General features: G+C 38.0%; 1 pseudogene; it reads right to left on the bottom strand.

The window, feature by feature from the left end:
- Nucleotides 1-13,441: 13,441 nt before the first annotated feature.
- On the bottom strand, nt 13,442-14,240 carry LOC149849092 (uncharacterized; annotated as a pseudogene).
- Nucleotides 14,241-20,472: the final 6,232 nt, after the last annotated feature.

Below are 20,472 nucleotides of genomic sequence, written 5' to 3'. Positions count from 1 at the left end.
TAATTGAATTTCAAAAGCACTTTCCAAATCCAAATAGTAACTCCTTTTTAATGCACAATCAAAATTTAATTCTCCTTTAAATGCTCCACACGATTTTTGAAGAATCCACTGTTTCCAAAATCGTTTTCAAATTCAATTACCTTAATTGCCTTCCTTCTCAAAATTCGTCAACCCTAATGGGGCTACTTTCTATGCTAAGGAATTTAAAACTTACCTAGGTAATGAAAAGACTAATTTAGAAAACACAATTTTCTAAAAGTAAATGCTACACCTAAATCAATACTGACTTAAATAAAACCCTAAAAACGCCTAAGACAATAAAACCTAATACACTGAATGTAAACACCCTAATAAACCTACCTAAATGTCATTAATACTTACTAAAAACGGCCTAGAGCTCAATTGGAGCTCTAATGGCTGCCGCCCCACCTTGGGGAAGAAGAAGACCGAAAAAAAAACAATAATAAAAAATTCAAAATTGAACAACTAGGCTAAAATGAGAATGAACATGATAAAACTAATTGAACATAGAATTATACTAACTAATTCAACTACTTAAAACACAAATAACTTAGCTATTATGCTGAAAATCATAAAATACCTAAGACCTCAAATCATCTAAACACTATTCTAATGAACAAAACACCAAAAAAAATGCAAACGACTAAATCTCTTTCTAAGACTATCTAACTTCAAGAAACACTAAATCACGAACACAACAATACCAACTAAACTAAATATCAAACATGCAGTTGGATGAATACATTAATCAAAAACACAAAGAAAATAAAATTCGATTTTTGTAATTTTTTTTCTCTCAAATAAGAGAAAATACCTAAAACTTGAAAACACTAACAAAACAAGAATTAAGACGATCCTAAAACGATGAATTTGACTCACTCAACTTTTTTGAGACTGTCAACTATTACCCAAACAGTAAATCACACGAATGGCACAAGAGAATCACCTACACTTGCATGATTTCCAAACATTCATTCACGATTTTGGCAAAAACCTCTCATGCGACACATAAAAAAAATCCATTTTCCCTAAAACGAAGAATAAATGATACTGAAATAAACAAAACACACACACAACAAACAACAACACTACAGAAAAAAAAAAACACGAATAATTTTCTAAAACCCAAGAATCGGCTAGAAATAGTCTAGCCGATTTTTGTGTTTTCTTTTCTATTTAATTGAAACACACAACAAACAACCAAACGACTAGGATGAATCAAAATGAAAACTTTTTTTATTGGATTTTTAGTAGAACGACATCATAAACACACTGGACAAATTTGAAGAATCGGCTAGATGAAGATCTAGCCGATTTTCACGATTTGGATGAAATCTCTTAAAACGCAAGATTCAAATGCATCAATTCATAAAATAAACCTACTCTAACGTGCTGGTCTGTGCACGGGGTCTATTCTAAGGTTGAAACAAAAAGAAAAATAAGAAACACACAGAAAATAAGAAAAGCAAATCACACACACAATTCGGTTTTAGCTAGAAGAGAAGGGAGAAGAAGACCTACCTCTCGGGTGATCCGACGATCGTGGGGATGAAGAAGAGCGGACAGTGGCTTGGCCTTGACGTCCCGAACGGTTCGAGGATGCTGAAACTTCACCAAGAACAGCACTTTTGCAGATGCAACACGTTGGAGATCCACCGAGGATGGGATGTGCGCCGATTCGCGATCGGAGGGCTCAGAAAACCGGATGGAGGTAGGGCCGGCTCACCTTGATGATGTGGTTCGCACTATCAAGCAAGGTTAGTAGTCTCTACCTCTGCTACACCTACAAAAACACAGAAAATGGTGAAAAACGCAGCAAGGAATAGGAAGAAATGTAAAGAAATAACAAGGGAGATCGAGAGATGCTTGATTTCCAAGCATAAACCGGTTTTCAATGGCCAAAACGAGATGGAATGGAAGAGGAAGATGATGCTGGAGCTAGAGGCACTGTAAGGGGTGTCAAATCCAAGCCAAAGACGCCTAGGGTTTGCTGGAAACTCTATTTTGTACTTTTGATAGTTTTCAGAAACACTGTTATAAAAAAATAATTTTCTATGCGCCTCTTTCTGGGGGGTTTTCTGCAAAACTTTTTGAAATGGATATGGATAGGCATGTGGGTTGGATTTTGGGTTTTCTAAAGGTTGATCCAAGGTCCAAACAGCCTAATTGGGTCGGATATGGATCCGATCTACCTCGAAATTCATGCCCAAACACTGAAATCACCATAACTCTCTCATTTTAACCCCGATTTCTCTGAAATTCGAACCATAACCCCTTACTATCAAAGTGCATCTAAACATGGGTTTAAAACCTTAAAATCGTTACAAAATGCATGAAAAAACTTGTTAACATGATGTGCATTTCATGCATCATCAAATACCCCCATGCTTGAATGTTTGTTAGTCCCTTAACAAGCCCTAATTATGCTATGCAACAAAGACAACAAATGCTAAACATGAATGCATAAAACTAACTCACTTTCGTAGGAATCACGGTTGCATTTAGCGTATGCAACAAGCCCTTTAAACCCCTGGCTTACACCAGTGGACGAGTAAGGTCTCGTGAGGGTTTGCAGAAATGCTACCCACAAACATCAATGAAATGCAAGGATGATTTTTCAAAAATATTAGGCTATTAAGAAAATAGTTGGAACAAATGTTTCATGTAATTGACATTCTCAGAACAAGTTTAAAAATCTCATGCCACCATAGTAAAAATTCTTTTTCTTTCACTTTTCTAACATTGTAACTATTTTATGATTTTTCTCAGCAAGTCAAGTATTCTCATGTTTTACTCATTTATTCTCACTTGTATATTTTCTTCACAGTAATACACACATATGCCTAAGCAATGAAATTTTTCTCATTCAGCACATTCTTTTTCTTTCATTTTCACCCTTTTTCAAATTTTTTCTCTTGAGCATTCTTCTCACATGAGCACTATTTCGAATAGTCAGTTTTTTTACATGGGGCTTAAAAATTTCTAAACTGTTAGATTATGCCAAAAACAATCATATATGCTACAACTTGTTCTCAAATGCCTACCTTAATTACCAGACATAAAAAAATTTAAAATTTTTGTGTGCATCTAAACTACCCCCCCATGCTTGAATGACACTGTCCCTAGTGGCATACAAAATAAGTAAAAATGCAATGCAAATGCACACTAAAAGAAAATAAAAAGAATATGGGAGAAAGGATAAATACAACCTTATCTGCTCTGGCTCAAACACTTTCCTGGCAATGTAGTTATCATGGAACGCCTTCGTGCGAGCTTTGTATAATTTGGCATTCTCATACGCATCATTCCTGAGTTCCTCTAATTCTGAGAGTTGCAGTGCTCTCTCTTTGCCAGCCTGGGTGAGGTCAAAATTCAACTTCTTGATAGCCCAATCCTCTCTATGCTCTAGCTTGACAGGAAGATGGCATGCTTTCCCGAATACAAGGCGATACGAGGACATGCCAATGGGAGTCTTAAATGCAGTTCTATATGCCCAAAGTGCATCATCTAAGCGCTGGGACCAATCCTTGCGGTCCGGGCGAACTGTCTTTTCTAAAATCCGCTTAATCTCCCTATTCGAAACCTCAACCTGTCCACTAGTCTGCGGATGATACAGAGTGGTGAATCTATGATTGATAGAATATCTTCTCAACAAAGAAGCTATCTGTACATTCCTAAAATGCTTGCCAGCATCGCTAATCATCGCACGTGGCACACCAAAACAACTGAAAATGTTGTGCTTAATGAACTTAAGCACCACTCTATGATCATTGGTCTTGGTTGCCACAGCCTCGACCCACTTGGACACATAATCAACAGCCACAAGAATGTATAAATTTTCGAATGAAGGCGGGAATGGTCCCATGAAATCAATGCCCCAAACATCAAAAATCTCGACTATCAAAATCGGAATCAAGGGCATCATGTCCCTCTTGGACATGTTCCCAATCTGCTGACATCGAATTCAACGCCTACAAAACTCATGAGCATCCCTGTGGAGTGTTGGCCAATAAAATCCTGATTGCAAAACCTTTGTAGCCGTCTTCCTACTACTAAAATGCCCTCCACATGCTAAGGAATGGGAAAAATTAAGAATGGACTGGTACTCCTCTTCCGGAACACATCTCCTAATGATCTGATATGCACAGTATTTGAACAACTCTGGTTCATCCCAATAATAGTGCCTCACCTGAGATAGGAATCTCTCACGCTCATTCTTGTTCCAATGCTCAGGGATCTGTCTCGAAATCAGATAGTTCACAATATCTGCAAACCAGGGTAACTGCGATGTACTGACTGACATGATCTGCTCGTCGAAGAAAGAATCACTGATCGGCCGCTGATCCTGTGTGGTCTACACGATCAGTCTGGAAAGATGGTCTGCTACTACATTTTCGCTTCCTTTTTTATCTCGAATCTCGAGATCAAACTCCTGTAGTAGTAGAACCCAACGAATCAATCTCGGTTTGGTGTCTTTCTTATTCAACAAATATTTTAATGCAGCATGGTCAGAATAGACAACCACCTTCGAACCGAGTAAATAGGACCTAAACTTGTCCAATGCGAAAACTACCGCAAGTAGCTCCTTCTCTGTCGTAGTATAATTCATCTGAGCATCAGAGAGAGTTCTACTTGCATAGTAAATCACATAGGGCTTCCTATCAATGAGTTTTCCTAAAATAGCCCCCATAGCATAATCAGATGCATCGCACATAATCTCAAATGGGAGAGTCCAATCCGGAGGTCTCAAAATGGGTGCAGTAATCAAGGCCTCTTTGAGAATCTCAAAGGCCTTCATACAATCCTCGCTAAAAACAAAGGGCTAGTCTTTCTCTAATAAAGTACACAACGGTCGAGAGATTTTACTGAAATCTTTTATGAACCGCCTATAAAAGCCCGCATGCTCTAAAAATAACCGAATCTGCCTTACAGAAGTGGGTGGAGTCAAACGAGAAATGGATTCCACCTTCGCTCTGTCAACCTCAATGCCTCGCTTGGACACAATGTGTCCAAGCACGATCCCTTCCTGGACCATAAAATGGCTCTTTTCCCAACTAAGGACAAGATTTGTCTCCGCACACCTACTCAGTACTCGAGTAAGTTTTTGGAGGCAATCTTCAAATGAAGAGCCATACACTGAAAAGTCGTCCATGAAAACTTCCATCACATCATCTATCATGTCCGAGAAGATAGCAAGCATGCACCTCTGAAAAGTGGCCGGGGCATTGCAGAGCCCAAACGGCATACGTCTGAACGCGAAGGTGCCATAAGGACATGTAAATGTAGTCTTCTCCTGGTCGTCAGGATGGACAGCTACCTGATTGTATCCTGAATATCCATCTAGAAAACAGTAGTAGCTCTGTCCTGCGAGTCTCTCTAAGATCTGATCAATGAATGGCAATGGGAAATGATCTTTCCTAGTTGTCACGTTCAGCTTCCTATAATCGATGCAGACTCGCCATCCTGTAGTGGTCCTCATCGGAATTCTCTCACCCTTCTCGTTCTCAACCACAGTGAGTCCTGACTTCTTCGGCACAACCTGAATCTGACTGACCCACTGGCTATCAGAAATAGGGTAAATGATTCTGGCATCCAACCACTTCACCACCTCGTTCTTCACCACTTCCTTCATGTTGGGATTTAGCCTTCTCTGCATATCTCTCACTGGCTTGACTTCCTCATCACAATAGATTCTATGCATGCAGAATGAAGGATCAATCCCCTTCAGATCAGCAACTCCCCAGCCAATCGCTGCCTTGTGCTCTCATAGAATGGTCAATAATCTCTGCTCCTGCTCCTTAGTGAGCAGGGACGAGATGATCACAGGCAGAGTCTTATCATCTCTGAGGTATGCATACTTGAGTGAATCCGGTAAGGGTTTCAACTCAAGTTTCGGAGGTGACTCGATCGAAGATTTGGCGGGGGTCTTCGCAAGTGGTGGGAGAGGCTCAATTATGGCTCCCCAAGGTGTTCTTTCTGACGACACTCTAGACACATCTACACTATCTACACAACTATTCTTCTCTATATGGTACATGCTAAGAGTGTAGGCCCAGTGTGACTGGTAGAAAGATGATGGATCTGGGTTTCGTCCATATTCCGACTAGGGCCGTAAATATGGACTCCACCGAGTTCATCAACTCTCTAAGAGTTGGTGCACGTGTCATTCGTGTTCATCCAGAGTGATTTTGAAAATAAAATACATGATTCATAGAATCAGGATGTTGCAGGAATTTAAACTATATGATATGCATCCTAATCTAAGCAATGAAAGTAAATATTATTCCAAATTTACATCTGATTATTACAATTCCGACATAAAATGAAGTGAAAGAAATTTAAAAGGACTCGGCATCTCTCGGACTTTTCCTGCAAAGTGAGTTAGCACCAAGGGCTAGCGCAAAAGAGATCGGGAATCTCATATTAATGTCAATACATCGACGATTATATACAGATTACAAGGGAAATGTCTAAAACTATAATACTGGAAGCATATATGGAATGCTTATGAAAAATGCCTAGACACCATTTATGAGGGATATTACATGTACAATATACCTAAATATAAAGCTTATATTAACAAGAAAAGGTATATGATATTCATACAAAATGAAAATGTTCATGACATATGCTAAGTACAGAATGTACATGATAAGCAGTGAGAACATAGATTTAAGCTGAATTATGAAAATGTATATATCCATATACGATACACCTTTTTACATAATCCCTAAATTATGAAGAAGGTGAGGATGAATATATATGATAAGCTTACTGATATGGTGAGAAATACAGGATGTGTTATGAATATCTAGACTAATATGACATAAAAGGGGTGTGAGAGATATCTTGAACATGCAAATAAAAGCATGAAGATGCATCAATGACTATACAAGGGTATCCCATGTCACGCAGAAATAATCATTAGTGTGCTAACATGACTGGATGAATAATACACTAGACATCCGTGTGATGACATGACTATGTTCACATTCAGCAAAATTAGATATTCTGCAGCCTACAATCCAAAGGCTAATTCCTGGATGTTGTGGCCTAAACACAGCCTATTTGGCCATGAAGCCATTACAGTGGGATATTGTAAAGACCAAAACAACTCTTACTTCACCCATGATTAGCTTGATTTCAGTCATTTGGAGGGACTGATACAAGCGGTTGATGAATAGTGTAGTAGGTGACATAGGGGTGATGGCATAGATTCAGGAAAAAAAAATAGATCATAAGTAAGGCAGAGCTGTAGGTCCTTAGATGCAGGTATGTGTTGAAAATAGATAAACATTAACTTTCCCATACACAGAGACTATCCTTAAGCTGAAGACGTCCACACAGGACGAGATTAAAATGTAGTAACAGCGTGTTTAAACCAAAGGTCTGATCGAGACCAAGTTGAAACCCATCATGGGCAAGCATGAACTTTCTCAGAGTACCGACCCCTGCAGCAATTTGAGTGTACCATGAACATTCAGAAAACATATATGAGATTACAGAGGTTATCAATGGGTCATATCTAGATATGAACTGAGGCGTGAAACAGATCAAAACAATCATGTAAATCAACTTAATGATATGGAATTCAAAACGCAGAAACATAACACCTGATCCTGTAATATGCTGGAGCCAGCTGACAGTAAAATCACCATCTTGATTGCCAGAGTAATGCTCAATATTTCATATGGATGCTAAAGCTTCAAAGTAATTAATAAACCTCAGAACAGGTCATGAACAATTTTTTTTTTTCTTTTACTCTTTGCTACATATGAAGTATGAAGTCTAAGCACATTAGTATATAATTTAGAAGCACAGAAGTCATACAGGATCATAAAAAGAAAACGATGCGATATAGGAGAGAATGGAAATGGGCAACAAAATTAAATGTAGTGTCGTTGTCCATGACACTCTTTTACTGTACGAATAGTCTCACTGGACTGCCGTTTAATCCGAGATATGCAACTGTGATGACCAAATATGTATGAACCTAAGGAGACCCTTAACATACAGGAAGAAACTATGGAATGAATGTTATGCATAACACATGGAAATGAAGACAGTTACCTACAAAAAAATGGAGGGATTACCAGCGATGACACAGGAAGTTCGATTCACGACCTTTTTGCAGAGGATGGTAACATTGAAAATAAGACACCATTGACGGTACAGGAATATAACCATCGATACCCAATGTTACATAATCTGAAACTGAAACTGAAAACCAGGAATTTACCTATAGAACCTTGCTCCTCCAGGTTATGGTGATGAAATGGAGTTGTGAAATCTTTAGGGGAAAACAACCATTAAATCATAAATAGGGTGATTCACCGGAATCGATAACACCATTGCGAGGTGTAATCGGTTCCTAATATATAAAGATAGACAAAACGCAGATCACACCATTAAATGTGATGGATCGGCACTATGCAAGGTATGAACATGAAGCACATTTCCATTAAAAGTGTAAAAGTCTGTACCTGGATTCAGCAAAGCCGACTAGATCTCTTCCTTTTGAAGGTTTTGCAGAAGATTGATCGTGTAGGTTAGAGCTTCTGACTGCCAGCCGCTGGGGACTTGCCTTTCTAAAAAAAATGAAAGCCAGAGGGGTTCGTGAGAAGGGAAGAAAGGTCTTCAAAAGAGGGTTCCAGCCGATAGGAAGGAGGGAAGAGGGTGTCTTCACTAGGAGATTCCAGCCAATCGGAAGGGAGGAAGTTTGATTTCCCTCCTAAAAAAAACTTGCGGATTGGGGCCTTCTTCTCCTGTAGCAGCAAAAGAAAACGAGAAAAGAGGATTGGGAGGTGGGGTCAAGAGAAAAAAAATCCTCCCTGTGCCCTCATTTGGGTCCCCTTTTAAAGATTTTCAGTGGTTTTTATCCGAAAGATCAGCATTTTTGAAACTTTTCCACCAAATTTTTGAAAGCATTTGAAAGTCTTTTAAACGAATTTTTGAAAATTTTTGAAAGTTTCGTCAATCTTTGAGAAGGGGACGACTGGCTTGTTCGGAAATCTCGGTTCATTTTCCTACAACTTAGGTAAAGTGAACCCCTTTTGTGGGTAGGGCTTCACGGTGGCACCCTTTGGGGGGCTGAAAAATAAAAAAAAAAATGATAAAAAACGAATTTTCTTTTTCTTTTTCTTTTTTTTTCTCTTTTTTTTTTGAGGTGGTGCCACCTCACTGGATTTGAAAACTTTTTGAAGTATAAAAAAAAAGTTTGCTTTTCTTGGCAAGGAGTCTTAGTGGGGTGCCACCTACGTGGGCCCACTAATTATTTTATTAAAATTGAGTTAAATGAAAAACTTTTATAAATCGGTGCCACTTTCGAATGGGCACTGTTTTGAAAATAAGAGAAATTTTTGAGAATTTAAATGTGACACCGCTTTAAGGCGGGTCCCATGTCATTTATTTGAAATAAAAGCCAAGTAAAACTTTTGGAATTTTCGTAATAGTGGGCTAGTTTAGAAAACATGAAGCAAAATTTGGCTTGATTTCAAAACTTAGGAGAAAATGGTCCTTCAAGGCGAAATTTAGAAAGATGTTGAGAATTTCGGAGCCTTTTTGTAAAAGTTTGAAATAAGGTCTTCTGGTTTTAAAATTATGTCCCCCTCTTTACAACTGATGAAATTTTAAAAATCAATATAAAAAACTATTTAGATCGTTTTCTTGAGAAAACTTTTGTACCTCGGGGTCCTGGGGGTAAAATGGAAAGAATTGGTAATTTTGAAGGCCCAGGGTTTTGAAAATCAATTTTGAAAAGTTTAAAAATCAAATCTGGATTGACAATTTTGAAAATCAGGATTTTTGGATCTCAAAATGACATGTTGTGCAGTGCGGTGATATGAAATGCTCATGCAATGCTATGCAAAGACATGTTTCCTGAAATGCCGCTCTGAATTCAAAATTGGAAATTCTGACCTCTTGTTAAACATGAGATTTTGAAAACTTTGCAGCTTTGAAGATGTTTCTGAACCTAAATATAGAAATTTTGAGGCTCAAGAATGAAATTTAGGACTTTCTGCAAGATTCAATCTCATAAAATGACCATTTTACCCTTTTATTGATTCTGAAGAACTGAAATGTGATGATTGTTGGAAATGTCAGGGAGATGAGTGAAAATTTGGGGTGTTTACAGATGCCCCTCTTTGCTACTAAGCCGGCTCGTGGCCGAGCTTAGTGGCAAAGAAAAACACTCCAAATTTGGGCCATATAAAAAAATTACCCCAGTTAGAAGGATCTGACTGGGTATGAAGAAATTAGCCCGAGGAAGATGGTAGATACGAAATGGAGAATGAATTGGAAGGACTCGCTCTGTGAGAGTGAAATTCAGGTTTTTGCCCTGTGATCATCGCAAAATTTTTCCTCTCGTAATATTCTCTCTCTTCCTTTTCTAACCTCTTATTTTCCTCCTTTTTGAAGGGAGAAGAATAAAAGATAGAAAAAGAAAGAGAGAAGAGAAAAAGAAGAGAAAAGAAGAAGAGGAACTCTTTTGCGGGGTCTCACTTGACCTTGATTTGAAAAAAATATTTAGAAATTTAACTCACCTCCATTTTGAAAATTTGCTGGAAAATTGGAGAGACGGGATTCGCTCGTCGGTACGAGGTTCGACCGTTCCTGGCGCCTTTACCAGGGGTAATCGAACCAAGGATCGAATCTATGCCTTTTGCTTTGCCTAAATATTATCTAAGAATTTATCCTAGAGATCTAAATGCACAAAGAATCATGCTTGTGCAATGCAAGGATGTATGCTCTTTTGAAAGATGTTTTGAAAATTTCCAAATATTCTGAGATGAATTTGGTAAGGGAGTGAAGAAATGATTGAATCTAACTTAGAACTTGAGATAGATGAGAGAAGTTCTAAGTCTTTAGAGTTGGAAGAATAAATCTTGACTTTGGAAAGAGAATAATTTAAAGCTGAGATAAAGGGGAGGGAAAGGAAATTTTCAAGGTTTTTAAAAGATGGACTTTGACCCTGGATTTAGGAAAAGAGATAAGATTGAAAGTGGAATTGAATTTAAGATTTGAATTTTGGAATGGATCTGAGAAATCCAAATGGTATAGAAATGAATTTAAGAAATCTAGACATGATCTGTAAATGGATTTAGATTTGAAATCTGGAAATGAAATGGAATTGGCTTTGAAAGTTGGAATTGAAAATAGAACTTGATTTGAAATATGGATTTCAAGATGGAATTCGAATCTAAAGTCTGGATCTTTGAATCTGAAATCTGAATTGGATCCGATTTTGGAAATAGATTTTGGATCTGGGATCCAAGATAGAATTGAATTCTGGATCCTAAAATGGATTTGGATCTGAAGTCTGAGATCCAAAGTGGAAGTGGATTCTGGATCCTAAAATGGATTTGGATCTGAAGTCTGTGATCCAAGATGAAATTGGGTTCTGGATCCTAAAACGGATTTTGGATCTGAAGTCTGAGATCCAAGATGGAATTGGATTCTGGATCCTAAAATGGAATTTGATATAAAGTGAAACTCGATTCTGGATCCTAAAGTGGAATTGGATCTGAAGTCTGAGATCCAACATGAAAGTTGAATCCTGGATCCTAAAATGGAATTGGAGTTTAAAAATTCAGAGGATGAATCAAGAACTTCCAATTTTGAATTGAAATTTAGAATTTGAATCTTGAATATACAAATGAATTTCAAAGTCAATTTAGACTTTGAATTTGAAGTTTGAATTTGGAACCAGAAGATGAATCAGAAATTTCAAAGTTTAAATTGACCTTTGAATTGAATTTTGAATTTAAATTGGAAATTTAAAGTTTGAATACAAAAATGATTTTGGAATTTCAAAGTTAAATTGGACTTTGAATTTGAGATAGAATTTGGAATTTGAAATGCAAGATGATTCTGAAGTTTCAAAGTCAAATGGGACCTTGAAATTGAATTCTTGAATCCTTTTGAGAAAATAGAGTGGAATTTGAATTTATGAATAGGATTTGATCTGAGAAATGAGGGAAAGAATCACTTGGATTTATGAAGAAGAATTTTGAAAATATGATGCAATTCTATCCTAAATGATGAATGAATTTAAAGAATTTTGAAATTGGATTTTGAAAATCCTATTTCATTCTTTGCATGAATTGAAATAAGATTGAAAATATAATACATCCTTGACTATGGTCATTGAATGTATTATATAATAATCTATATTTAAATTCAGGTGAAGAATAAAACATATTTTGTGCTTTTATAGAGTTTAAAATGGAATTAACTCTCAATATACCCTGACTATGGCCATTGGTATATATTTTGAGTCAATTCTAAGTTAAACTGTAATAAAAGAAGGAAAGATTTGAAAAGATGATGATTTTTGAAGAGGATCCAATGTGGATCCAGTGTTATTTTACAAAAGATAAAAATCCTAAGTTTTGTTTACATCCTGACTATGGCCATTGATGTAAATCATCAACTTAGGATTAATTACCTCTTACGAAATGGTGCATGTGCCATTCGTGGTCCCATTTGTGAGATTTTGAAAAAAATAAAAGGCAAAAAAAATGTATGAAAACAAGCAATTCATGATATTTACAATGCTCATTCATTCTATCTAAGACACGAAATGTAAATCCTTTGTTTAAATCTAGCTATTACATAAGATTTGAATTTACAACTCCCAATGATGATATCTTCCACATATTCCTTGCAAAACAAAATTATTACAAGGCGCAGATAAAAGAGAGTGGAAGAAATTAGGTTGGAAATGCAAATGCACATGGTTATATCAATTCTAATTGAGAACAAGATACTATTCTCATTAAAAATTGCATATGGACAAGCATCTCAAACTGATTGGAAAGCTGAGTGTGAGAATGTATATAGAATATGTCAAACTAAAAGACTAAAAGTAAATGGATGTTTAAGCTAATGATTTTTTTAAATTTTTTTCATGAGGAAATGCATGTAACATACTAAATATTTAAGTCAAGAATCAGGTACAAATCATTGGGTTTAGTATAACCATGAACCGACAGATTGGATTTTTTGTTTTGTTTTACTAACTCGATTAACCATTGCAACAGGACATCACTCCGATCTTATTGATGAAATAACGATTTCCACAAATTGTAGGTGATGGATCAACTTTCTGCGAATTGACATCTATAACAATGATTGAATGATAAGTCGAGATGCCAATGGGTAGCCAACAAGGAAGTGGCAGGTGAGTCATGAATGAAGAGATATTGCAGGAAGTAAACAACAAGTGTGACGGTGTGCAACAGTGGTAAGTGTGTGGATATATGAGAGTGTGAGTATACAATGGGAATGTGCTACAGTGATGAACATAGTACGAAAAGATGGTAATGGTGGCTAACAGGAAATACTGTATATGGGGTATGGATGCAACAAACATGCATTTATACTGTGTAGTGAAGATATGCAGGGAGTGTGCAGGTGTTTACCACATGAGCGAGTCAGTTATCGAGAACCTTAACCCTCTCCGCATGAGATTATCAAGCAGCCTGGCAGCGTTCCTAGCATCATCCAGGCCATAATGAGCATGACCTTCCCAAGCTTGCCCAGCCAGCTGGACAGCCTCCTTGAGGTTGCAGCGGACATCACCAAATACTTCATGGAATGGAATCCTGAGATTGATCCACCTGAATCTGCTGGATGCCAGTGAGCTCCTTGCAGAAATCTGTCAGATGCTGATGATAAGCAGGTTGAACATATGTCTGAAAATATCCTTCCAGCTGCTCAGTCATGTTGTTTACTATAACAGATGGAAACTCAGTAATCTCTTGTGGATGAGGATTATTTTCCTTGTCACAAGTTGCCTCAAAATCAATGACTACAAAGTACTGAAATTCTTGAAACTGGACATCTGGTGGATAAGCTAGAAACTGCATCCCGTATGGCACATACTGTTTTTCACTTTCCGATGGGAAAGAATAATCCCTGTTAAATGGATAAAAATAGCTCTCTCGGAAGGCATGCCACTGGTTCTGTTGCATCTTTTCACAGTCATCATGAAAGTTCGGCTATGCAAAGAAATCTTGTTGGTATACAGGCCTACAATAGCCACTATTTGGTGGTCCAATGGTCCCATTGCTTAATGAATTTTCAGCTGCTAACACCTTCCCTGGTCCATCCTTGAGTTCAGGCAGCACTTCACTTGCATCCCCATCACCTTGCAGTTTGCAGCTAAATGCCTTATTCTGCAGGCATGATAGGGATGCCACATGACTCCTTTGCATTTTTTTCCGTGCTCTCTTCCTCAATCATGATCCTGTTTGAAATTATAATATTCTGATAGATATATCTTGAAGTTCCCTAGATCTCCCCTCATGTCTAATTGGGAGAAGCAAAGGGGAATTTGCTGCAGTGAATAAATCAAACCCAGTGTGTAGGTAGGCTGTCATTGTTATGAGAAATGGAATGACATAGAGTGAAATGACTAAGTGTGTGAGAACCTATGCCTAAAAAAGTTTGCTAAATATCAGTTGGTTACACCCATCAGCTATGCATATACACAATTTGATGCAGTGAAGTGAACACTGAAATTTGCGCACATATGACAGTGAATGAGGTGTGATAAAGTGGTGGGGGAGGATGCTGAGTGAGTGTATGTGCATTGTGATTAAGTGCAATAGGCATGAAAACAAGATGAACAGCAAAAAGTGACATACATGAGCTGAAATGGTGTCAGTGTAATAAATAAAACAGGGATATAATTTGAATAATGTGTGTTGCAGGAAGTAAATGGAATGACTACGAAAATATGATAGATGTGATTGATGAGCTGCAGCTGATTTTCTACAGCATCAACTACTGATTCCTCACAAGCTTCAAATGGTTGATAACCAGCAATCGTTCTGAATATGTGACAAAACATGCTGCAACAATCTCGGGTGTTTTGGCTGTATCAATACTTTCAAAGCCACAACATCTAATGAGAAAAAAAAATAAAGATATCAACAATATATATCACAGACACTGGAAGCATCATACCATCATGGCTATGTGAGCCATCTTACCTCAGCCTGGGAACCTTGACCTACCTAATTATCACTCGAGCCAAAAAAAAAAGATGTCCTTTTGACTTGGAAGGAAACACTTTCTGATCTTAATGAACCACTGCTTTTGTCATGCCAAAATGTTCATGGCAGGTAATCTTCAGAGTTTTGAAAGCATCGTTCTGCGAGTTTCAATAATGCTGGGTTCCACAGTATGAACATAAGGAAATGTTGGGATTCATTTATGCAACCTCCCAAAAGCCTGCAATATCGGTGCAGGGCCTGACATTCTCCTGCCCAACGAAACTGGACATTTTGCGCAGAATTTATATCAACCAGCTCGACATTGAGTTAAAATATCTTAAATCCAAACCATGCTAAAAGGAGCAATTAGAAATGCAACCAGAATATACATGCGTTACAACAAATCAAAACCCCAACGCACGGAGGTACATGTCACAATTCTGTACAGGAAAGTCATCCAAAACACAATCGTGCACATATGCTGGAGACTCAAAAGTAAGGATGCTCCTGCGACATGTGTGAAGGTAAATAATCATCCTGCTGAATAAGTAAAATACAAATAATTCAAATGGCTTGCCATGACAAACCACCAAACGACTAGATATCTTAATATCTCAGCTCCATCAAACCGGATCATATAAAAGAATTTCATCCGCTCTTCTTTTTTTTTTTTTTTTTGAACTAACAATGCAGTAGATGTTGTTATAAGGCTCACAAACGACACACTGATTTCTGCAGAAATAGCCTCATCAAGATAGTAGTGGTAAATGGATAAACACTTTCGGCAATACAAAATCGATTTGCGATGGATGAATTTATAAACAGACCTCAAGGAGGAATGTAGAAATATAGACATTGGATAAAAGGGAAATACAAATTGGAAACTCAGTCACTTAATAGATACAAGGCACCGGAAAACGAAAATAAGAAAAGTCACATAAGAGATCAAAGCACATATAGGAAATCACAACAAAAGAAGAGAGAAAAAATAAAAAAAAGAATGTTGGAATGACTGTATTCCTTTGATTTAGCACGCAGGTGGGTCGGTCCTGCTATATGCAGGCCGGTCCCTACCTATTGTGCCCTAAGATGCAGATAAAAAAAAAAGGAATAAATACAGAATAGCAGGAAGATCGAACCAGAAAATGCTGGAAAATGAAAAGAACAAAGTATTTATAGAGAATAGGAGGAGAATGTAGGGTAGTTACTTACCTGTAATTGCAAAATTTTGGATGAAAGAGTAGCTCGGCTGTAGAGTTCCGTTCAAACCGAATGAGGAAGAAAGGCTGGCAGATCTACACTTTACTCCACTGGTGACGCATAGTCTGCAAGGATTCTGAAGAATGCCTCACCTGAATGTTACTGCCACAGGATGATGCCTCCTGCGTAGATTCTGAGTTTTTGCCGAAAATCTGAAGGAGGAAGGAAAAGGATGCAAAATCGATGAAGTGGAGGTGCCGTGGCTATTGCTTCGGGATTAAAGCTCCTTCCATTGATGGGGGGGGAGCCAACAAGAAGAAATAAGGGGAAGAGGACCGGGGAAGAAGGAGGAAGGAGGATTTAGGGGAGCATGCGATGGAGGGGTGATCACGGATCCGTGAAGGAGAAGAAGGTGGAGGGGTAGAAGACGATTTGTTGCAGAATAGGGGTGCGGTGGTGAAGAAGCGATCTGAAGGAAAGAGGAATGGGGGAAAGGTGGAAAACGGATCCCCAACCCTTCTCCTTCATCCCGTTTTTAAAGAGGGGGATCAAGCTTCTGGAGGGGTCCAGGCCGTTGGACATCAACGATGGAAAGAGAAGCGAGGTTGATTGGTTGGGGGATGGATGGAGGAGGTTTCAGGGAGGGTTTGGACGAGAGCGGCTGAAAGAGGAAGAAAGGGGGGTTTGCGAAAAAGCCAAGGAAGAGTCTCTCTTACCCTAAAAATTTTTCATGAAAGAGATTTTTTTTGCCGAAAGGAGGTTCCCTATTAAAAAAAAAATTTAAATGGTGGTCTTTTCAAAAAGAGTTTTTTGCAAAAACTAATTTTTTTGTTTCTTTTCTTATTTTGCATTTTCCATTTTTTTTTGTATTTTTTGAAATAAAATCTTAAAGTTTTACGGGAAAACAAAGATTAAACACTAATTTTTTTTTGTATTTTTCTGAGAAATATTTACAAAAGTATTTTTCTGAGAATTTCCGACCATTTCGGGGAAATTTCTTCAGAAGAATGGGTTTTGACCCGAGTTTTGAGAAAATGTTTGAGTCTTGGAACTCGAATCGAGAAATACAACGCAATAGATCCAAACGGATGCCAGATGGACTGTCTGAGCTATTTATAAACTATTTTTGGTATTTTCTGTAATTTTAATTTAAAATTTGGACGATGAGACTCGGATTTGGATCTAAACAATGGATCCAGATCTGAAATCAATTTAAACATATAAAATAAACTTAATTTCAGTAAAATTTGAGAAATGAACTGGAATTTTAGATTTAAAAATGACTCATTTGCTCAAAAATGAATTTAGGGGCAAGAAGGGAATATTTAAAAGATTTTGAAAAATTTGGGGTGTTCACAGATGCCCCTCTTTGCTACTAAGCCGGTTGAAAGCCGAGCTTAGTGACAAAGAAAACACTCCAAATTTTGAAAAATGCCCCAGTCAGCAGATCTGAACTAGGTGTGGAAGAATTATGGCTTTTCAGGCTTAAAGCCTTGTCCTGAATGGCTTGGGGGGACGAAATCCTCGACAATGATATGACTGAATGATAGAGATGATGAAATCGTGATGGGACTTTGGGTGAAGATCCCGAAATGATGAAAGGATTTCGATCAAGTCTCATGAATGAGGCGAGATCAGCTTTTTGGAATGACTCAGGCTTAGCCCTTAACCTGGATGGGACAGAGATATATCAAGATAACCTGAATGGGGAAAGGAATATATGAGGACCTTGATGGGACATTTTTGGGAAAATGCTTCGTGAAATGAAGCTCGAGTAAGATCCTATCCTGGATGAATATACAAAGCATGGATTCCTCGATGGGAAGAACCAAGATGGGACTGGAGGAAAACACCTCGTCGAAACAAGGGAAACTCGTTGGTACGAGATTCAGGTTTAACCAAAACCTGAAAAGGAAGATACCTTGAGGTACGAGGTTCAGGCTTAACCCTTAACCTAAAAAGGATGACAAACTGGAATCCTCGAGTGAAGAGACCAGGATGGCACCTTCGAAGTTTGGACGAACAAATCCGAAAGGGGTTTGCGAAAGGAGGAAATGGGGTTCCCTAAAGCTTGGAAAAAGGGATGATCTTGGGCGTCTCATGGCTGAGACTGAAATAGCTTTTGAATTTAATGACCTCTCGCAGGAAGTACAGGTTTTGACCCTTAACCTGAGTGGGAACAACCATACGGATTTCTCGAAACCGTGATGGGACAAGAGAGATACTTCAACTGAATGGGGTAACTCTTCTGGAAAACAACGCTAGATTGCACCAAAATGGATATTGAATATTTATTTCATTCTTAGAATATCTAGAAAATTTTGCCAATAAGATAAATTTATAGTTGACTTCAACACTTGAAAATGTGCATATGTGTGCAAAGATATTCCCTCCTTTACCTAGAGTATTTCCTCCAACGAGGTTAACTTCTCGGTCTTAAGAGTCAAATTCAAAATTTTAGCGTTGATGATTTTCTTCAAGGAAGCTATCTATTTCCTTGATATGAGAAGAGAAGAAATATTCTCAATTTCATAAAAGCAAGTAGTAAAAAGACATTAATAAAAAGAATTTTGCATGAGAAAAGATGACTTCTGGCAATTTAGGCAGTTTTGATATCTGAGTGTTTTCTCATGATAATCTTTTTTTTTTGCACTCTTTTTGAGTCATTGAACTTTTTCGGGCTTTTTACATCATCCTTCATTTTGGAGATGTCCTGACTTTTCTCTCTTTTTCAAGGAAGGGTACGTCACAAACTCCTTCATCTTGGAGATGTTTCGATCCTTCTTTTATCTCAGGGATTCTATTGATGATATTGGCTCAAAAGGTTTATTGATGATAACAAAAATCAAATATCATTTAGGGTTTGTCGGTAGGTTCATCACAGTCGCCTTCATCTCGACGGTGATCTGAACTTTCCCTGGAAGGATCCTTCACAAACTCCTTCATCTCGGAGATGATCCAGATCTTCTTTGGCCCCGGGGGTCTGCTCGTCTATTCATCTTCATCTTGACGACAATTGAGAGATCCCTTTTGCTGATATTTGATTGCAGCTTTAGATATGAATTAAGTGGATTCTTTTTGTAGCTCAGGATATTTCCGCTGTCTGATTGCCAGAAAATTGTCTTTAAACACGCGCCATAGTCATGATCAATATCAATTCGGTTCTGGCTTTTCAACATTATCGAATATTTCTTTCGCCAATCATACCGAGGAGATTTCTTTCATCCTTTTAGTTGATCAACAGGGAAAAGATTTGAATTTTATCCCTCATTCGCAAAAAGTTTCACCTTTTTTGGAAAGAATACTAGAGGTAACCTGAGGTGATTCTTTTGTGAAGTAAGAATATTGGAATCAACAAATACTTTTAGCAAATTGGCAAAGTTTTCACTAATTCTTTGTAAAATAATCACTCAATATAGATTTTGACGAAACCTCGAGCTGAAATTTAGGAAGAAATATTTAGATTTTTGTTTTGACCGACTAGCTCGAAAGCAGGATTTTTTGGAAGTACCAGCTCGAAAGCAAGATTTTGATTGACCGACCAGCTCGAAAGCAGGATTTTTGGAAGTACCAGCTCGAAAGCAGGATTTGTTTGCCCGACCGGCTCGAAAGCAGGATTTTTTTGGAAGTACCAGCTCGAAAGCAGGGTTTTGATTGACTGACCAGCTCGAAAGCAGGATTTTTGGAAGTACCAGCTCGAAAGCAGGATTTGTTTGGCCGACCAGCTCGAAAGCAGGATTTTTTTGGAAGTACCAGCTCGAAAGCAGGATTTGTTTGACCGACCAGCTCAAAAGCAGGATTTGTTTGACCGACCAGCTCGAAAGCAGGATTTGTTTGACCGACCAGCTCGAAAGTAGGATTTTGGAAGTACCAGCTCGAAAGCAGGATTTTGATTGCCCGACCAGCTCGAAAGCAGGATTTGTTTGACCGACCAGCTCGAAAGCAGGATTTTTGGAAGTACCAGCTCGAAAGCAGGATTTGATTGCCCGACCAGCTCAAAAGTAGGATTTGTTTGACCGACCAGCTCGAAAGCAGGATTTGTTTGACCGACCAGCTCGAAAGCAGGATTTGTTTGACCGACCAGCTCGAAAGCAGGATTTGTTTGACCGACCAGCTCGAAAGCAGGATTTTGTTTGTTCGACCAGCTCGAAAGCAGGATTTTGATTGACCGACCAGCTCGAAAGCAAGATTTTTTTTTTTTGGTAAAATGATTGGTATTGATAGAGTTGTGACTCGAAGGCTTGGAAAT

The sequence above is a fragment of the Nuphar pumila genome, chromosome 1 (assembly GCF_984573655.1).
Source record: "Nuphar pumila chromosome 1, dmNupPumi1.hap1.1, whole genome shotgun sequence".
Classification (NCBI taxonomy): Eukaryota; Viridiplantae; Streptophyta; class Magnoliopsida; order Nymphaeales; family Nymphaeaceae; genus Nuphar; species Nuphar pumila.
The sequence above is the reverse complement of the archived record's forward strand: the minus strand, read 5'-3'. Positions and strand labels throughout refer to the sequence as shown.